This window comes from Lactuca virosa, chromosome 7 (assembly GCF_052849685.1).
Source record: "Lactuca virosa cultivar CGN04683 chromosome 7, Lactuca_virosa_CGN04683_v6, whole genome shotgun sequence".
NCBI lineage: Eukaryota > Viridiplantae > Streptophyta > Magnoliopsida > Asterales > Asteraceae > Lactuca > Lactuca virosa.
Genome location: NC_136432.1, coordinates 71,154,977 through 71,177,092, shown reverse-complemented (window position 1 = coordinate 71,177,092; position 22,116 = coordinate 71,154,977). Strand labels below are relative to the sequence as shown.

At 39.6% G+C, this 22,116-nt stretch overlaps 1 pseudogene; it reads right to left on the bottom strand.

Moving 5' to 3' along the window:
• Nucleotides 1-9,444: 9,444 nt before the first annotated feature.
• Nucleotides 9,445-20,501, bottom strand: LOC145126762 (putative fructokinase-6, chloroplastic; annotated as a pseudogene).
• Nucleotides 20,502-22,116: the final 1,615 nt, after the last annotated feature.

The following is a 22,116-nucleotide window of genomic DNA, read 5'->3' as shown; positions in this document are numbered from 1 at the left end:
GATGGATTTTATCACCAAGTTACCCAGATCTCCGAGTGGGCACGACGCCATCTGGGTAATTGTCGATCGGTTGACGAAGTCCGCTCACTTCCTGCCAATCAAAGAAAACTTCAAGATGGAGAGACTCACACGGATATATCTTCGAGAAATAGTTCGCCTCCATGGGGTACCTGTATCCATTATCTCCGATCGAGATAGCAGGTTTACCTCAAGATTTTGGCAATCACTACAGAAGGCTCTCGGAACTCAGCTGGATATGAGCACGGATTATCATCCACGGACAGATGGACAGAGCGAGAGAACAATTCAGACATTGGAAGACATGTTGAGAGCCTGCGTCATCGACTTCGGCACGTCATGGGACACTCATCTTCCTTTGGTTGAATTTTCCTACAACAACAACTACCATACCAGTATCAAGGTTGCACCGTTTGAAGCCCTCTACGGCCGCAAGTGCAGATCCCCTTTGTGCTGGGCTGAGGTGGGTGACACGCAGCTAGCTAGGGATCAAGTCCCTGATAGCACTCTCACTGGTCTTGAAATCATTCGAGAGACAACTGAAAGGATAGTACAAATCCAAGAACGACTGAAAGCCTCACGAGATAGACAAAAGAGCTACGCCGATAAGAGACGAAAACCCTTGGAGTTCCAGGTTGGTGACTGCGTCCTTCTGAAGGTCTCACCCTGGAAAGGCATGATACGCTTTGGGAAGCGTGGAAAGCTAAACCCAAGGTACATTGGACCGTTTGAGATCCTTGCTAGGATCGGTCCCGTAGCATACAAACTCCAGTTACCTCGGGAGCTCAGCAACGTCCATCCTGTCTTCCACGTATCGAACCTAAAGAAGTGTCTGTCCGATGAGACACTTGTGATTCCTCTCGACGATATTGAAATCAACGAGAACCTCAACTTCGTGGAAGAACCGGTCTAAATCATGGACAAAGAGATCAAACGAACGAAACAAAGTCGCATCCCGATAGTGAAGGTTCGCTGGAGTGCCAAGCGGGGACCCGAATTCACTTGGGAGCGCGAGGATCAGATGAAACAGAAATATCCGCATTTCTTTCTAAATCCATGATTTGTATTCTATGCTCGAATTTCGGGACGAAATTCCCTCTAACCGGGGGATGATGTGACAACCCGAAATTTCTTTCGTTCAAATCATTAAAAATAAATCATTTTGGAATTTATTTCTGCTCTTGTCGTCATTATTTTGAGCTTAATTAAATATTCTAGGCTCGGTCCAATTAAGTTTTGGGTTCAAAATCGAGGTTTCTAAGTCAAAGCATAGCATCCGAGCCAAACACCCCCTTCGAGAGGAGTTTACGGACGCAAACTCGAGTTTACGGCCATAAACCCCTCACCCCACCTCTTGGCCGAAAACTCACCCCTATATAAGGGATGAGTGGCCTTCATTTCAAGCTTTAAGCACTCAAAGGACTTTCTCTCTCTACTCTCTCTCTACAATTTTCGAGTTTTGCTCAAGGATCTTCAAAATGTAAGTGATTCTTCACTTCTATGGTGTTTCAATCCCTTTTCTAGTGATGAATCCATGTTTCATATCATAAATTTCATCTTTTTCTAGATCTTCTCTCTCACCAAGAACACACACTAGTTCTTGGTGACTAAAAACCTCATTCCAAGCCTCTTACAGTATGTAACTACTCCCTATGCTTGTTATCTTCTAAGAATCACTTGTTTTCACCTAGAAATCGACCTGAAATCATGAACACGAAATGGGTTTACGGCCGTAATCCCTTCAATGGCCGTAAACTCCATTTTAGTCGATTATTGGCCTTTAAACTCTTCCTTGAGCTGCTCACAAGGCTTAAAACACTTCCAAGAGGCTAGAAAGGACCTTGAAACACCGAAAATCGCACCTTTCACCAAGTGTTTATGGCCGAAAACACATGGGCCGTAAACCCACAGGCCGTAAACCCATGGACCGCAAACACTTGGGCCGCAAACTTATGGGTCGTAAACCCTGTTGGGCCGCAAACCCCTGACCGTACACTCCTGATTACGGCCGCAAACTCCCCATCTTCGATCACGTGTGATTCTAACACTCGATTCCATGGTGCAAAGTCTACGAGAAGTGATCTCAACCTAATCTAGATCAATTGGGTGCAAGGAGTGGTCGAATCTAGGGTTTTAAGGTATGAAATCTCTTCAACATACATCACATTTAAAATCTAGCTTTGATATGGTTGCAAATGTTGATATCATGATTAATTAAGGTTATGGGTTTCTTTTCTAACATTTATATGATTGTTGATGTGGTTTTAAACTCAAATCTAGCACTCATCTGTTAGATTTGGTGTTTAAGTGTTAATCTCACCAGAAACCCTACATCCCAATGATAATCATATAGTTGTCAAGTTGTTCCCTAAATGATACTTTGATCATTAAAGTAGTGTTTCCATGCAAAAACCTCCAAGGAATGTACAAAACTCAAAGTAATGGGAGGATCAAATGATTTGAATATGAGTTTGGGAATATGTAATGATTTATGTGCTTCCACAATAGATTTTTGATGATTTTGGATGCAAATGATGTTTATAGCCATGAATGCATACATAGATATGGAATTAGAAACAAAAACATGAGGAATCACTAATCCATAAGTGATTCTTAGGATTGTTAGCCAACAAGGGAAAATTGGGAAATCTAGAAAAATGAATTTTGATCTTATTGTGAAGTTAATATAGGTGGTGTTTAAGGAGGCTTCTACTGGAGTAAAGAGAGAGTTTTGGAGATAGAAGTTTAGGTGAATTTCTGGGAAATATTTATTTTGAGTTTTGAAACTATTCATCATATGACTTGATTCTTAATTTCCTAATTGTGTATTTAAAAGTGACTTTAGCATCCTACATGTTGCATACATACTAGGATGGGGTGACTTGAGTGGTCAAGTCCTTGAGATCCCTTGCGTGTTGAGTTGTTGTAAGTAGATTTCTTAATAATCCTCATGTGCACAAGTAGAGGTTAGAAATCCCTTGTTTGGGCTAGGGGTGGTGGCTCCCTAACCCTAGGATACATGTTACCAAGTTAGTATATGTTTAAGCTATCGGGAATGGACTGTCATCATAGTGTCCTATTAACCCATCAGGGAGATTAACTATAGAGATTGGCAAGGTTGGGCTAGTGTCATTCATTGCATCTTATTATTTGTTATATCCTTGATTTATCCTTTATTGAATAATTGTAAGACTAAAAGTCGTTTTGGAAATAATATTGCTTGTTGATCTTTTGGCATATAAGACCCTTGATTTGATTTGGGTTATTAAACCCATAAGTTCTGTGCATTGAAAACCATTGTGTTTATTTTTGGGGGTTTGATTCGAGTATGATGGATCACCATCCTCTACTCTAAATGAATCAACCTAGATAACTCACTAGGAAAATCCATTGTCAAAATTATTTTGATGTTTGCTTAGGTTGAAGTATTTGAGAGACTAGAGGTGCAAGATATTTAGAAGTCATAGAATCCTCGTGATGTGGGGAAATTAATCCTTGTTTTGATACCAAATAACACCTCACTTTTTGAAACTATTAACTTGAATACTTTTGGCATCATTTATGTAACAACCCATATTTTTCTATCATCCAATTGATGGGTTATTAGGGTTACAACTACAATGCTCTAAGCGGAAAAAAAAATTTAACAATTCAAATGATTAGGGCACATGCAACCAAATAGGATCTATGTCTTTCACATATAGGCAACATACTATGAATAGTTTGATGGGTTTCAAGCATAACAAACAATCATATGTGTGCATGCAACCCTAAATAAATTGATCTATGTTTTCTCTAATTGAACATACAACTTGAACAACAAAACATAAAACCCTAGCATGCTATTATGATTTTGAAATTCACAACTTAGGGTAAGATTAATCATACCTTGATCACTATATAGTAATAGCAATCGAAATCCTTATGTTGTTGAAGCCTTGAGAGCAAGCGTCACAAATGTCACGCCTCTAATGGTTCACACCAAATACTAGCAAAGGAAGATGATTGAGAAAGAGGAGAGAGACTAGAAATTTCGGCCAGATCTTCCAAAGAAACAGTTCGCCGAAATTCATAGGGTTACAACCCTATTTATAGTGAAGTCAGGAAACCCTAGATAAGCCCAAATCCAAGATTATCTTAAACCGGGTAATTATCCACTTTCCTGATTATCCATTAGGGATTATTCTTTAACCCTTAGGCTCCAAGAAATCGTCTCATCCCTTATTGAGGGTTCTAGATTGCCTCTTGTTCAACTATTGAACAGTTACAATTCAGTCCCTACACTTTTAATTAATTCTTTTAATCCCGAAATTAATTCCAATTAATTTCTGATTAAATATTAATTAAATCTTACTATTTCTAATTAATATATTATTCTCATAATATATTAAAAAATTATTTATTTTAATTTATTAATCAAATAATAAGTTAACCTCTTTCTCCAAAATCATCTATCCAGTTTGCTAGTTTTGAGGGCAACCCAAAAGGACTGTGCTACTATCAATTGAAGTATATACCAATTATAGTTATGGACTTAAACACCTAATCCAACAGTCTCCCACTTAGATAAGTCTAATAACTATAGTTGTCAATATAACTTCTAAAACTGATTAGCAAATTGTAGCTCTCAAAGTTGTTGTTGAACTTTGACCCAGTCGGTTACGTGTCCTAAGATAAGTGATCAAATATTCTTCCGTTCTGCAAGATTCGTATAGACATGAGACATGGATTATAATCAATATCTTTTTCCAAGATTTGTTTCCCGATTTCTGATTTAAGACGACTAAAATCAGACTACCAATTGAACATATCAATTCAGTCCAGGCTTGCTCAAGCACTTTAGATGTCATCATAAAATCATCGAGGGGCCCACAGATAACGCTTTTCCCGTTAGGGCAAAAGGAACGGATAAACTTCGACTTATATGCTTGTACTATTTGCTCATCAAATCACGCACAACAATACGTTTTATAACATAAAGTTACTGATGCGTTTACGTATTATCAATGCACAACCGACTTGTAAACAACAACTCATATATCTCCGTTTCAAGAATATAAGATATTACCGTCTCAGAATTACTCGTTATAAAATCCATGAAGTAATTCTCTGAGCGTGGGTTAATCTAATACTCAAAATCCCCATTTTCTAAGTACTCATGAACATTGCAGCACAACCATTGTTATGTCTAATCTCCATAGACAATCTACAATTCAATTCATAACAGTCTTATTATTTAATCACCATATTAATTACGACTTTATTCATTGTATAATGTTTCGAGTAATCAACTAACCACTTGAATTAAATATTATACTAGAATATTAAACTATAAATATTCAAAAAATTCTAATAGAATATTAGAATATTCTAACAAATCTAAAAAATCTAATAATTCAAGTAGAATATTAGAATATTTTAGCATATCTACCAACTTTAGTAAAATATTACAATATTCTAACATTCTAAAAATTCGACTTGATTATTTACAGTGTAATATTCTATTAAAATATTTCACTCATATTTCAAAAAAAAACGGTGATTTTTTTATTTATTTTTCATTTATTTATATATTTTTTAATTTTTTTGATAAATTAAATAACGAAAATAATATTTTAAAAAAATAATTTTTGTATTTTTCCTTTTATTTCGCAATTTATAATTTTTTTTATCTCCAAGATGAGTGGTTAGGATCGCGTCCCAATGTCTCACAAAATTAGTTTGGTCTCAAATAAACATATATATATATATATATATATATATATATATATATATATATATATATATATATATATATATATATATATATATATATATATATATATATATATATATATAGAGAGAGAGAGAGAGGGGGTAAGTTCAATTAAGAAAATAAAAAAGGTTGAGAATGGGGAATCATTCTTAGCCACTCATTTATTTTTGCCGCAAAAACCTCCGTCGTACCAACGGAAATGGGAAAAAAATACACATGTGTTTTCCAACAAAACATGTTTCCTTAAACTATGCTAATCATTACCCTAATATATATACAAAAACATAGTTTTTTTTTCGTTTTTTTAATTTTTAAGAAGCTATTTTTATCGAAAAATGATTTTAAATATACCAAAATTCATGATTTTTTATTCTCTACAAATAGACATCCATATTGATATAGTTTTAAAATAAAATAATTTTTTTTTATATTTTCAGCTATCGTTATTCATAAGTGAATAAAAATACATTAAATTTTTAGTACAACACGTTCGTTATTCACTTATGAATAAAAAATATGATTAATTTTTTTTACATATTAAGTATCATTCATATATAAATATAACATATTATAAACTCTTTACAACTTACATCAACTCTCGTCAGTCGTCACATGTTATATTCACATATGAATAAAACGTGTATTGACTTTCCTCGCAAGTTATATTTATATACGAAAAACACATTTATCATAATTTTGTTACAGTTCATTTGTTATTCCTATATGAATAAGTAGTTTAAATTTTCAAAACACTTCATTTTTTTAACATACTACTTATTTATATATGAATAACAAATGAATTTTAACAAAAATCTTAGAAATGTTTTATTAATATATGAATATAACATATGACGACAATTAATACACGTTTTATTCATATATAAATATAGAACGTGACTAAAGATGATGTAAAAAAAATATATTTTAGGTAAAAAAACTTTATAACGTGTTATATTCATATATAACGTGTTATATTCATAAATATAGAACGTGACTAAAGATGATGTAAAAAAAATACACGTTTTATTCATATACAAATTTCAGTTTCGTCTCAATTTCGTTTCGTGTCGTGTATTTTTGTCGTGTCGTGTCATAAATTATATATATATATATATATATGGAAATGTTATATGGAATACAAAAAAACCCTAAAAAATCATAAAAATTCATAAAAAAAAAATACTTAGAGATCATAAATCTTTTTTTTGACTTTTTTTTACTAAAAAATCGCAGGTTTTCTTACAAATTCGCTGAAAAAAAAATCGAATTTTTTTTTTTTTTTTTTTTTTTCAAAAAAAATTTCAACGAATTTAATGAAAAAGTAGCGATTTTTGTATATATAAAGTCAAAAAAAAGATTTGTGATAATTATGTATTTTTTTTATGCATTTTTATGATTTTTAGGGTTTTTTGTTTTCCATAGAACCTCTCTCTCTCTATATATATATATATATATATATATATATATATATATATATATATATATATATATATATATATATATATATATATATATATATATATATATATCAACGATTGAGAAATAGAAAGTAAAATGAAAGATGGGTGGGGTCGGTTATTGCATATGCACATTATTATTATTATTATTATTATTATTATTATTATATATGTATATGTTTAAGTAATGTAAGCAAATCTCTTTTGAATTGATTTGATAACACTTAAAAACTGACATAACAGGAATATTAGGATTCATTAATCAGTCCAAAGGATTTAAGAAAAGAAAGTTGAAAGGAGGCAAACCGAATAATTTGCTTTCATAAACTGGTGCATGTATCAATCATGGTAATTAGATATACTATTCATATATGTTCTCTCATGCATCATACGAGTCATCATTCGTTTTCCCATTTTGGCCTCATAAAATTAAGCCAGTGCGAATGGACAGGCATTTAACTGATGATGATGTTATTGATGAACCTTAATCAAGTGAGAAATGAATGGTAGTGGAAAAATTTTCAAAAATGACCAAAAAAAGATAATACATTTAATAAAATACCATATTAACATGGTTTAAGAAAAAAAATCTGCAAGATATCCATTCAAAACTTCCACAATTCCTCAACTAATTAATCACTATTATTTTTGTTCAAAAAAAAAATTAATAAATACCATCCAAGAGATTTTTTTTAACTTATATATGAAATCATATTAGTTTGAAAAAAATGAATGAAAGTTTTATATTAATACTAAAAGTATTTAACATTCAACTAATTAATCCCTACGATTCAAAAAATAATAATATATGATATTTAGTTGATACTTATGGCATCTATTTGGTTAATAGAGATATGTAAAATTAATATATTAGGATTCCAAAAATAATAGGACCGGAAATATGATTTTAGAACACACAAAACTCTATTTTAGAAGATGCATGTATTTATATTGTACAACAAAGAGATATATGTGACTTTGAAAGATATAAATTTGTATTAGTCAACTCATTTGTTAATAGTTCCTATTATTCTTCAATAAATATAATTTCTTTTTGTTATACGGAAAACAATATATGCATATAAAACATGAAGACGTTATATATAAGTAAAGATTGGTCATTTCTTTAATTTCTTATATTTAATGTTTCTTTATAAAAATGAAATAGAAGTTGAATTCGTTTTTTTCTTTTTCGTAAACAAATCATTAATTTTAAACTATATTAATTTGATTTTTTAATATATGAAACTTTTTTATCATTCTATTTTTAAAGTTAACTCTTTAGCTTTTAACATAACAACCTTAATTTTTTCAGTTTATATATGCTATATATTAAACACTACTATTTTAGTGCCACAACCGGATGTAATTAACTTGATTTTTTAATTTATATATAACGTTAAACAAAATCTTAAATTAAAATGGAAACTAAACTTAAAAGAAAATTAAAAAAAAAGTTAATATTAACATTAAATAAACGTTATATTATTACCTTAAACCAAAAACAATTATTGATATATGAAATAATTACATTGATCGAAATTTAAAACTTGAGAAAATAAGTTATTTTTAAATTTATTAATCATAATAATAGTTTAAAAAAAATTAAAGTTAAACTTTAGTATTTTCGATATTTATATTATTATAAATTAATTATCATTTTGTTTGTTAAAAACTAAATTTTATAAAATCTAAGGATACACGCAACAATAGTTAAACTATTAGGTTGCGAGTATCACTTATATCATTATAAATTTCTTGAATCTTTATAGGACTCTTGGACGAAGCTACTCTCTGAAATGACCATATTCAAAATCGTACCTACAAGTTGTTACAACAACTAGATGTCAATATTCAAATTTAGAATGTTTATAGTATTTTTATAATCTCAATTCTAAAAAAATGTGTTACAAATATATTGTAAGCATATAAAATATTCGTTAACATGATTTGTTTAAATAAAATTTTAAATAATTGTTGTTTTTGTTAAAAGAAAAATAAAATGATATCTAAAAGTGATTTTTAAATTCACTAAATAATCTTTTTGTTTAAAAAATTGTTTTTAATATTGTTAACTAGTTTCGCAAACAAATACAACAAGAATGGTATCTCCGCGTTGTGAGGGTTGGAAGGTGTCGTTTTTGTGTGAAACTATAGTACATTGACTGAATTGGTAGCCACATTAAAGTATGTTGCTACATAATGTAAACAAACTTACACAACAATCTTGAGCAAAGCATCCATAACAACCTCTCTAGTGGGTAATGTCGAAATTGCCCCTCTCTCTGTCATAGTAACTGCACCCCAAATATTCACAAAACTCGGAGCCTCTCTTAACCTCTTCTCATCATGCAACATCGACAGATCTTTGGCAACTTTTGATAAAACTCTAGCCACAAAAGCATCCCTGTACCCATTGTATCCATAGGATCTAACTCCAAACCCTTCACTTGTTGGGTTTTACTTAAAAACTAGTGTAACACCCAAAAATTCAAGCCAAATTTAAACTTTCAAAACATGTCGAATTTATCAAAACATTACAACTTTGTTTTCAAAATACATTTATATCAGAGTTTTCCCAGAAACATAACATAATAGGAGGAGCTGTACGATCATGCCTTCGCCGTGCCGCGATCCTCTGATGTACCTGAAACAATAAACTGAAACTGTAAGCCCGAAAGCTTAGTGAGTTACCCCCAAAATACCGATACACATACAGTCCACATAACCATGTCACACCATGACATATCATAACAAACTGAGCAGAACAGCACATAACGGGTCCACAGCTTTACAGACTGGAATACCCCTGGGCCCACAGTGTGAGTCTGGAATGCCTACCGGGCCCTCAGCTCACATCTGGATTGCCACCGAGCCCTCAGTACGAGTCTGGAATGCCTACCGGGCCCTCAGCTTGTATCTGGAATGCTCCCAAGTCCTCAGTATGAGTCTGGAATGCCTATCGGGCCCTCAGCTCATATCTGGAATACTCTAGGGTTTGTTGGCTACCGCACGGAGCAGTACAACCTCAACCCATCCCACATAACATATCAACATGTAACAGATAATGCACATACAGACAATCAATCAGTATCACAGGTAGTCCTACAGACCTACCCTCTAGCGTATCAAACTAGCATGCATAACTAACTCATACTCAACATAATACAACTACTAGGATATCATATCCAATGGGCCGGCCTTGGTGCCTTAGACCCCTTAGTATAGTGAGGATAACTCACCTCGCAACTGTCGTCGGAAATAAGAAGGCTCAACTCCTGGGTCCAACACGAACTCCACCACCTATAGGTACCATACAAACCTTTTTCATAAATCTCCCAATTACCAGAAACCATCAGAAGTCAACTGGTCAACCCTTAGTCCAAGTCAAAGTCCACAGTCAAAGTCAACAGTCTATGTTGACTCGACTCGTCGAGTGCAGATCACCGACTCGTCGAGTCCTTCCTGAACTCGAGAAGTCGTGAAATCCTTGATTGGCTCGTCGAGTTCCCTTTTTAACTCGTCGAGTTCATACGTGGCCAAGATTTGGAAGAAACCCTAGCCAACTCGCTAAGTCTTCTAACAACTCGCCGAGTTCAAGGCAATCTTCAACGAACTCGCCGAGTTGCTCAACCAACTCGCCGAGTTCACGGCTATGTTCATAGGACTCGCCGAGTCCAGCGTTCTACTCGCCGAGTTCATTCAGTCCTTTTTCCATACAGACCTGGTTTGAGCCATGCAGCGGCTCCAAACCATAGATCTAGGCTTCTAGGGCATGCTTATCATGTAAAGTTGCAAACTTTACATGCATGTATAGCTTTAAGGGCTCCAAATGTCAAAACTAAGCTCTTAATGGGGTTCTAAGCTCAAGAGGGACCTCAATCACGAACATAACTGAGACTTTACAACTCTAGAAGGTAATGAGGGTCCAGATCTGAAGTATAGCCCAACCATAAGGTTTCTCTACCAAGGATTTGGGGTTTTAGGGCTTAAAAGCAACAATTTAGGGACAACCAAGATCTAATAGATCAATAATCAAGATGGAAACTTTATTACCAGAATGGGTGACCACAAATGAATGTGTTCTGGATCTAAGTCCCCTTCCTTGAGCTCTTCAACCCCTTCCTTCTTCCACTTGCTCCAATGTGCACCAAAAGTCCCTTCACAAGGCAACAATCACTCAAACTCACCAATGGAGACTAGGGTTTCGATAAGGAATGCTCTGAGGGTGATGGAGGCTGAGATGGGGCTATAAGGACGTTTAAATAGGGTGCAAACCCTAAGGATTAGGGTTTCCTCCTGACTGGCCTACTCACCGAGTCCAGGCGTGGACTCGCCGAGTAGATCACTTAAAGCTCGCGTCCAATTCGACATCTACTCGGCGAGTTAGGGATACAACTCGCCGAGTAGCTCTTACAAAAAGAAACATTCAATCAAATTAAATACGTACCAGGAACGGGGCATTACAATTCTCCCCCACTTGTCTCAGACTTCGTCCTCGAAGTCTGCTGCTGCTGCATCTGAAAACAACTCCGGGTAATGCCCCCGCATCTCCTCTTCGGACTCCCACGTCCACTCTGAACCCTTCCGGTGCTGCCACTGCACCTTCACTAACTGAACCACCTTGTTCCTCAAGGTCTTCGCCTTTCGATCTAAGATCGCAACTGGTCTCTCGATATAATTCAGGCTGCTATCAACCTGAATATCCTCCATGGGTACTACTGCTGACTCGTCCACCAAACACTTCCTCAACTGAGAAACATGGAAAGTGTTGTGGATCTGGCTAAGCTCTGCCGGGAGATCCAATCGATAGGCGACCCGACCCACCCGGGCCAAAACCCTAAAAGGACCAATGAACCTGGGGCCCAGCTTGCCCCTCTTTCGGAATCTGATGACACCCTTCCAGAGTGATACCTTCAGGAGGACCATGTCACCCACCTGAAACTCCAACTCGGATCGGCGTTTGTCGGCATAACTCTTCTGCCGACTCTGAGCGGTCTGCAAACGCTGTCTAACCTGCTGGATCTTTTCGGTAGTCTGCAAGACTACCTCCGTACTACCCATCACCCTGTGCCCAACTTCGCCCCAACAAACCGGGGTGCGACATCTCCGCCCGTACAACATCTCGAATGGCGGGGCACCAAGGCTAGAATGATAGCTGTTGTTGTAGGCGAACTCCGCAAGCGGTAGGTGAGAATCCCAGCTCCCACCGAAATCAATGACACATGCCCGCAACATGTCCTCGAGGGTCTGAATAGTCCGCTCGCTCTGGCCGTCTGTCTGCGGGTGGAATGCTGTGCTGAAGTGCAATCGCGTGCCCAGCTCCTCGTGAAACTTTTGCCAGAAGCGGGAGGTAAACCTGACATCCCGATCAGGGACAATGGAGACAGGAACCCCATGGCGAGACACGATCTCCCGAACGTACAATTCGGCCAATTTCTCGGCCGATGAGCCCTCTCGTATAGCCAAGAAATGGGCGCTCTTGGTCAATCGATCCACGATGACCCATATAGCATCAAACCCCTTTGCCGTCTTCGGCAATTTGGTAATAAATCCATCGTGATCTGTTCCCATTTCCACATGGGAATCTCTAGGGGCTGCAGCTTTCCATGCGGCCACTGATGCTCGGCCTTGACCATCCTACAGGTCAAGCACCTCTCAACGTACCAAGCGATTTCCCGCTTCATGCACGGCCACCAATAGCTCAAACTCAAATCCCGATACATCTTGGTAGCCCCCGGGTGAATAGAGAAATGAGACTTATGAGCCTCCTCCATAACCGCCTGCCTAACCCCACCCGTCATTGGAAGCCAAACCCGACCGCATCGGGTTAATAGTCCCCGACTATCCTGCACAAACCGGGTGTTCTCGCCCTTGATCCTCTCCAACTTCCAATTTTCCGGGCGGATGCCCTCAACCTGGGCATCTCTGATCAAACTCACCAGCGGAGAATCCACCGCTATCCTCATACATACCGCTGGGGTGGAAGACCCCGCTGACTTGCGGCTCAAAACGTCCGCCACTACATTCGCTTTAGCAGGATGGTAAAGGATCTCGCAATCGTAGTCCTTGACTACGTCCAGCCACCTGCGTTGCCTCATGTTCAGGTTCGGCTGATCCATGATATGTCTCAAGCTCTTGTGATCCGTGTAAATGGTACAACGGACCCCATAGAGGTAGTGTCTCCATATCTTGAGGGCGAACACCACCGCCCCCAGTTCCAAGTCATGCGTAGGGTATCTCGTCTCATGCGGCTTCAGCTGCCGCGATGCGTAGGCTATCACTCGTCCTCTCTGCATGAGGACCGCCCCTAAACCTGTGATGGATGCATCACAGAACACCACAAAATCCTCGACTCCCTCCGGGAGTGTCAATACTGGAGCCTCACACAAATGCTGACGGAGGGTCTCAAACGCCCTCTGCTGCTCGGGACCCCATCGGAAATCCACTCCCTTCCTTGTCAGACGAGTGAGGGGCACTGCAATCTTGGAGAAGTCCCGTATGAACCTCCGGTAGTACCCTGCCAACCCCAGAAAGCTCCTAATATCTGAGGGAGATTTCAGAACCTCCCACTGCATAACCGCCTCGATTTTGGCCGGATCGACCAAAATCCCCTCCTAGCTAACGAGATGTCCGAGGAACTGGACCTCCCGTAACCAAAACTCACACTTCGAGAACTTGGCGTACAGCCATTCCCGTCTCAGAACTCCCAACAGCTCTCGCAGATGTTCCTCATGCTGCTCTCGGGTCTTGGAATACACCAAGATATCATCTATAAACACTATGACCGAGCGATCAAGCATCGGTCTACAGACCCGATTCATCAGGTCCATGAACACCGCTGGCGTGTTGGTGAGCCCAAACGGCATCACCACGAACTCGTAATCTCCATAACGAGTTCGGAACGCGGTCTTCTCCACGTCCTCCTCTCTGATCCTGACCTGAAGATACCCAGACCTCAAGTCTATCTTGGAAAACCAAGATGCACCCTGTAATTGGTCGAAGAGATCGTCTATCCTCGGGAGTGGATAACGGTTCTTCACCGTCAACTTATTCAACTCCCGGTAATCGATACACATCCGGTGCGAACCGTCCTTCTTCCGGACGAAAAGTATCGGTGCTCCCCATGGAGAACTGCTAGGTCGAATGAACTGCTTGCCCAGCAGTTCCTGCAGCTGCGATGACAGCTCCTGCATCTCTGGCGGTGCCAATCGGTACGGCGCCTTAGCAATAGGGGCCGCACCTGGCACCAGGTCGATCCTGAACTCGACCTGCCTCTCCGGAGGTATCCCTGGTAACTCCTCCGGGAATACGTCTGCGAATTCCCTGACCACCGGTACGTCGGAAACCGAAATCTGATCCCTGGCTCGCGTATCTACCACATACGCTAGATAACCTGCACACCCGTGCTGAATGTACTGTCGTGCCCTGGCAGCTGAACAAAACCCTGATCCCACTCTTGTGCCCTCGCCATATACAATCAGTTCTCCCCGACTTGGGGTTTAAACTACTACTCGCTGCCCCTCACATTCGATCATGGCACCGAATCGACTGAGCCAATCCATGCCTACAATCACGCATACCTCCCCCATGGGAATCGGAATCAAATCTATCGGAAATGACACCCCGAAAATCTCCAAGTCACACCCTCGATAAACTGAAGAAGCAGAAACCCCGTGTTCGTTGGCGATAGACACTCGCAACGGACACTCTAACTCGCCCACTGGCGCACTGAACTCCCTACTAAATGTCTGAGATACGAAGGACCGACTCGCCCCCGAGTCAAATAAGACCAAAGCAGGCAAGGAGTTCACTAAAAACGTACCTAACCATAGGTGCAACAGATAAGCATACAACAGATATAGGAAAACGAGATAAGGATAGAAACATACCAGCAACCACATCTGGTGCTGCTCTGGCCTCCTCCGCTGTAAGCTGGAAGGCACGACCCTGAGCCTTTGGAGGCTCTGCCCTGACTGGTCTCCCATCCGTGATCCTCAAAGTAGCCGGCGCTGGAGCCTGCGCCGGTTTGGCGGCGAGTAACGGGTAGTTGGCCTTCAAATGGCCAACCTGATCACAATGGTAACATAACCTCATACTCTGAACTGGAGCGGCCTGGTGACAGTCTTTCGCGTAATGCCCCTCCTTGCCACACTTGTGGCATCCACTACCAGCTCGACACACACCAGAATGACCCTTGCCATACTTCCCACATGTGCGGCTCTGCTGACCCCCGGTCCTAGTATCAGCGGTCTTAGACCGCTTCGGCGCCGGCTGAGAATGTGCCGGGGCCTGCCGCTGTTCTCTCAACTGCTGCTCAATCTCCAACTCACGCCGTCTGGCGGCCTCCTGCAACTCTAGAAGAGTATCACATCGCTGGGTAGACAAAAACTGACGGATATCCGTCTTGAGCATGCTCAGATAACGGGTCATCTGGGCCTGCTCTGAAGCAAACTCCGGGCAAAACATCGCCCTCTCAGTGAACATCCGGGTGATCTCCGTCACCGACTCCCCATCCTGTCTCAAACTCAAAAACTCCTGTGCCAATCGCTCCCGCTCAACCCGTGGAATGTAACGAGCGCGGAACATATCCCTGAACTGCTCCCAAGTAACAGCAGCTCTCTGATCATCAGAGTACGACCCAGTCGCGAGTCTCCACCAGTCCTTGGCCCCAGACCTAAGCAGGTTCAGAGCACACCTGACCTTCTGGTCAGCAGGACACGAGCATGTGAAGAAACACCCCTCCACATCTGAAATCCACCTCATAGCCTTGATGGGATCCTGCGTCCCATCAAAAGTATGGGGCTTCGTGTTATCGAAGTCCCTGTACTGAAAACCTCTACCAACTCCTCCTCCCGTCGCTGATACAGCTGATGCAGCTGCTGCGGCGGCTGTCTCTGCAAGGGCTGCATAACGCTCATCAAAATACTCCACCATGGCGGTCGTGATCGACCCGAACATCTCCGAATGCAGCAGCCACCTCATCATGCAGGATCTCTCGAATCCTGGCATCCAACTCCTCTGTACCCATCTGCACCACTGGCTCAGGTGCTGTCGGCCCCTCCTGGCCTCTGTCCCCTGATCCTGATCCCGAACCGGATCCAACCACGAAGCGCCTTGTCATCACAATTCTGAAACATATCACCAGTTATCAGATAATTCATATAAATCACTGGGAGCCAACTCCCTCCTAACCCTAGGGATTGCGACTTACTTGACACGCGTATAGGTCCTGTGCTTCCGGTAGCATGGGCCCCTACTACCTTCCACACCTACCCATATTTGCCCCAAGTATCACCACAACACCCTAAAAATATGCACAACATGGCGAGCGCTCAATCCTCACTCCTAGAGGAATGCTAAATATCTTATAACTGACCTCCCGGTCGCACTCAATCCCTCCTATCCATGAAACTTCCACCAACCCTGCAACACTAATGTATGCTAGTCATGCATAACGCTGGACCCTATAGACTTTCGAATATCCAATCCTACCCCAAGCTCCCAATCAAACAAGAACAGAACATAAGGCCAAATCAAACATTCTCAGGCTATAAGATCTTAATTATGTACAACTGGGATGCATACATTAGACAACTACAGTAATGATGTCAATCTCACATAAAGGAAACCCTAGGCTAGCAGGCATCATGTATTCAGGCAATTCTATCATGCAATTCCTGAAGATCCCTAGCCTAGCAGTAACATGTTGTTCTATCATATCGTATAATCAAATAACGTGTATGGTATTTTGGGGTCTACTTACTGGCTCCGGCTGATCGTACGCCCTGCATCCTCCTTTATTTATTTTGAAAACCTTTTTGAAAAATCATTTTGAAAATCCTTTCCTTGATTTGAGACTGGAGTCACACGAGTGTTCCTCCAATTCACTCAAACCAAGGCTCTGATACCAACTTGTAACACCCAAAAATTCAAGCCAAATTTAAACTTTCAAAACATGTCGAATTTATCAAAACATTACAACTTTGTTTTCAAAATACATTTATATCAGAGTTTTCCCAAAAACATAACATAATAAGAGGAGTTGTACGATCATGCCTTCGCCGTGCCGCGATCCCCTGATGTACCTGAAACAATAAACTGAAACTGTAAGCCCGAAAGCTTAGTGAGTTACCCCCAAAATACCGATACACATACAGTCCACATAACCATGTCACACCATGACATATCATAACAAACTGAGCAGAACAGCACATAACGGGTCCACAGCTTTACAGACTGGAATACCCCTGGGCCCACAGTGTGAGTCTGGAATGCCTACCGGGCCCTCAGCTCACATCTGGATTGCCACCGAGCCCTCAGTACGAGTCTGGAATGCCTACCGGGCCCTCAGCTTGTATCTGGAATGCTCCCAAGTCCTCAGTATGAGTCTGGAATGCCTATCGGGCCCTCAGCTCATATCTGGAATACTCTAGGGTTTGTTGGCTACCGCACGGAGCAGTACAACCTCAACCCATCCCACATAACATATCAACATGTAACAGATAATGCACATACAGACAATCAATCAGTATCACAGGTAGTCCTACAGACCTACCCTCTAGCGTATCAAACTAGCATGCATAACTAACTCATACTCAACATAATACAACTACTAGGATATCATATCCAATGGGTCGGCCTTGGTGCCTTAGACCCCTTAGTATAGTGAGGATAACTCACCTCGCAACTGTCGTCGGAAATAAGAAGGCTCAACTCCTGGGTCCAACACGAACTCCACCACCTATAGGTACCATACAAACCTTTTTCATAAATCTCCTAATTACCAGAAACCATCAGAAGTCAACTGGTCAACCCTTGGTCCAAGTCAAAGTCCACAGTCAAAGTCAACAGTCTATGTTGACTCGACTCGTCGAGTGAAGATCACCGACTCGTCGAGTCCTTCCTAAACTCGAGAAGTCGTGAAATCCTTGATTGGCTCGTCGAGTTCCCTTTTTAACTCGTCGAGTTCATACGTGGCCAAGATTTGGAAGAAACCCTAGCCAACTCGCTGAGTCTTCTAACAACTCGCCGAGTTCAAGGCAATCTTCAACGAACTCGCCGAGTTGCTCAACCAACTCGCCGAGTTCACGGCTATGTTCATAGGACTCGCCGAGTCCAGCGTTCTACTCGCCGAGTTCATTCAGTCCTTTTTCCATACAGACCTGGTTTGAGCCATGCAGCGGCTCCAAACCATAGATCTAGGCTTCTAGGGCATGCTTATCATGTAAAGTTGCAAACTTTACATGCATGTATAGCTTTAAGGGCTCCAAATGTCAAAACTAAGCTCTTAATGGGGTTCTAAGCTCAAGAGGGACCTCAATCACGAACATAACTGAGATTTTACAACTCTAGAAGGTAATGAGGATCCAGATCTGAAGTATAGCCCAACCATAAGGTTTCTCTACCAAGGATTTGGGGTTTTAGGGCTTAAAAGCAACAATTTAGGGACAACCAAGATCTAATAGATCAATAATCAAGATGGAAACTTTATTACCAGAATGGGTGACCACAAATGAATGTGTTCTGGATCTAAGTCCCCTTCCTTGAGCTCTTCAACCCCTTCCTTCTTCCACTTGCTCCAATGTGCACCAAAAGTCCCTTCACAAGGCAACAATCACTCAAACTCACCAATGGAGACTAGGGTTTCGATAAGGAATGCTCTGAGGGTGATGGAGGCTGAGATTGGGCTATAAGGACGTTTAAATAGGGTGCAAACCCTAAGGATTAGGGTTTCCTCCTGACTGGCCTACTCGCCGAGTCCAGGCGTGGACTCGCCGAGTAGATCACTTAAAGCCCGCGTCCAATTCGACATCTACTCGGCGAGTTAGGGATACAACTCGCCGAGTAGCTCTTACAAAAAGAAACATTCAATCAAATTAAATACGTACCAGGAACAGGGCGTTACAACTAGTTTCAAAAACTACAAATAATGGCAAACGGAAGACTTGAGTTTTATAAATAACATAAACATTTTATCACCCACTAAGGATCATCTTGCAAGTAAAAGAAAGATTTAAAACACAACCATAGAAGGAAGAAGTGGTATGAAGCACTTTGAGTCCACTAGGGGAGGCTTGGAAGTTGATGGAGTGAGGATGAACCCTTGAAAAACCAACAATGTTCCAACTTGATGTAATGCTAGTTACAACTCTTAAGCTTTAAAGTCAAAACCAGGATTATAACTTAAAGAGAGGATGCAAGCAACAAATATCTTCAAAGTGCAAGACTTGAGAGAATATGGAGAGTGAGGGAGAGCTCTCGGCTTTTGCAAGGATGGAGTGAACCAAAATGAATCCACTCTCCACTATTTAAAGTAGAATGTTAATCCAATAGTCCTTAACCATTAAGCACTTTAGATAACCTTGTCCCCTAGCATGCACCATACCTTGAATACTATTGATTAAACAAATAAGAAAGTCATGCTTCTTCCTTTCCCCATACATGGTCAGCCATGCTTATAAAAAAGAGAAGATTGAGTTTATATTTTATAAACTCAATGTTTATAAGATATAAACTTTGTCTTTTTGCTAAAAGACAAAAGGCTTACCTAGTCCAAAATGTTGTACATGACTTATTAATTCATACATTATGAAATAATGTTTTACTTGTATTGTAAAATAAATATTTCCTTGAAATAAATATTTTCCCAATTTATTATAAGAGTTTATGAATATTTATTAAAATGAATAATCATTTGTATCAAGTTGTTGTTACTGTGACCCTTAGGATCATATGTTATTCAACAATATCATTTTAATATGAATCTTGAGCATACTAGATCTTTCATCACTTTCCCATTAAATTCCTATAAAATTTAATCAAATTTACAAATAGCTAAATAACTTTAATCTTTATAACATGATTAAATAAAAAGAAATGAAAAGTTATTACTTTGGTGTAATATATGCATCCATCTGGTCCTTTGTTAAAAGTAGCAATTTGAAGTTTTTATGGTATAATTTACGGACAACATTCTCATCATATGGATCTTCTATATTTGTCAAAAAAACAATCTCCTCTTCATTTATCTAATTATCAACAATACTATCATTACTTCAATACCAGTAGTCAAAAGGGTAAAAGCATCCAAGAAAAAAAATGAATTTACTTTTTAGTTTTAAGTTGATGATGTCACCAGTATCCTAAATGCTTAAGATTCCTTCTCTTGCACTCTCTGCAGATGGCCATAAATGAAGCCTAAGATTGGGGTCATAAGACAAAAGAATGCCAACAATATAGATGTTCCAATGCAACGGTATTTCAGATATTTAAAAAAAATTGAAAATGGAATGGTATGTTAGAGTAAATATTGAAAAAAAAATATGAAAGCAATGGCATATCAGAATAGTTGTAAGCTATATGTAACGCCCCATTTCTGGTATGTGATTTAAATAAAGTAATTTTCATTTTCTTAAGGGATACTCGACGAGTCTGTAGCCCAACTCGTCGAGTAGAGACGGGATGTTCACGCATTTTAAGTTGGCTACTCGGCGAGTCCATAGGAAAGGACTCGGCGAGTCTGCCTGTCTGGATGAAGCCCTAATTTCAAGGGTTTGTACCCTATATAAACGTCATTATAGCCTCCCACCCCAGCCTCCAGCACCTTTAGAGCATTTCCCATGTAAATCCTAGCCCCCATTGTTGAGCTTGAGTGTGTTTGTGCTAGTTTAGAGGTTTTGGAAGAGAAAGAAAGAAGGAAGGATCCAAAGGAGAAGAAGAAGATCTATTGTCTCTTGATCATCAGCCTCACATTCTGGTACTAAAGCTTGTACCTTGCTTGTTATTTCCATTTGATAGTCTTGTATGCTTAGATGTGCTTCTTTTTGGGACTTTTTGGATCCAAACTCGAGATTGGGACTCCTATAAGGAAATAGATCATAGATCTGAGTATATTTGAGCTGTAGAAGCTCAAAGTAGCTGCCTTTATGCACCCAAGGTCGAGTTCCAAACCCTAAGACCCCATTGTTAGCTTATTTTGATGTTCTAGCCTCATCTCTTCATGCATGCACGTAAAGTTGGAAACTTTACGTGTAAAACTAACCCTAAGAGCCTAGATCTATGATTTGGAAGCACTGAAACCGATTAGAATCGACTGTATAGTAATAGCATGCTTGGGACTCGGCGAGTTGTTCTTCAACTCGGCGAGTTGTTCTTCAGGCTCGACGATTGTTCATACAACTCGGCGAGTCGGATGAAGTTAGACTCGATGTATGTATCGAAGAAGAACGCGTCGAGTCTTCGCCAAACTCAACGAGTAGAAGCGAGTAGAGGACTAGAACGGATGAAAGGGACTCGGCGAGTTGGCGGCCCAACTCGGCGAGTCCGGTCAACTGGAGGTTGACTTTGACCAGGAAGTTGACTTTGGCCAGGAAGTTGACTTTGACCGGGGGTAAAATAGTCATTTCACCCCCAGTTTAGTTATCAGTATTTGATTGAGTATATTTATGGGAATTGTAGCCGGGGAGATACCGGAGCAGTAGCAGACAGTTCCCGAGTAGCTTTTTTCAGCATCCAGCTTACGAGGTGAGTTTCCTTCCAGTAGGAACGGGTCTACGGCCACAATGCCGACCCGTTTAGTTAGCAGTAGTGTTGGATTAATGTCTAAGTCCATAACTATATTTGGTATGTACTTGACCCGACCCGGCATGGTCCATTTGGGTTGCACTTCACCGGCACAATTTATATGGATAGTCTTTTGAGAATAGTATATTTATGATTTATATTAATATATTATAAGTTCTAATATATTAATATGGAATCATATTATTTAATTAGTATTGATCAAGAATTAATTTAGAATTAATTAAGTGATCAAAAAGAACTAATTAAATATGGACTCTTATATATATGGAATAGGCCAAGTTCATTTAGGTTGGGCTAAGC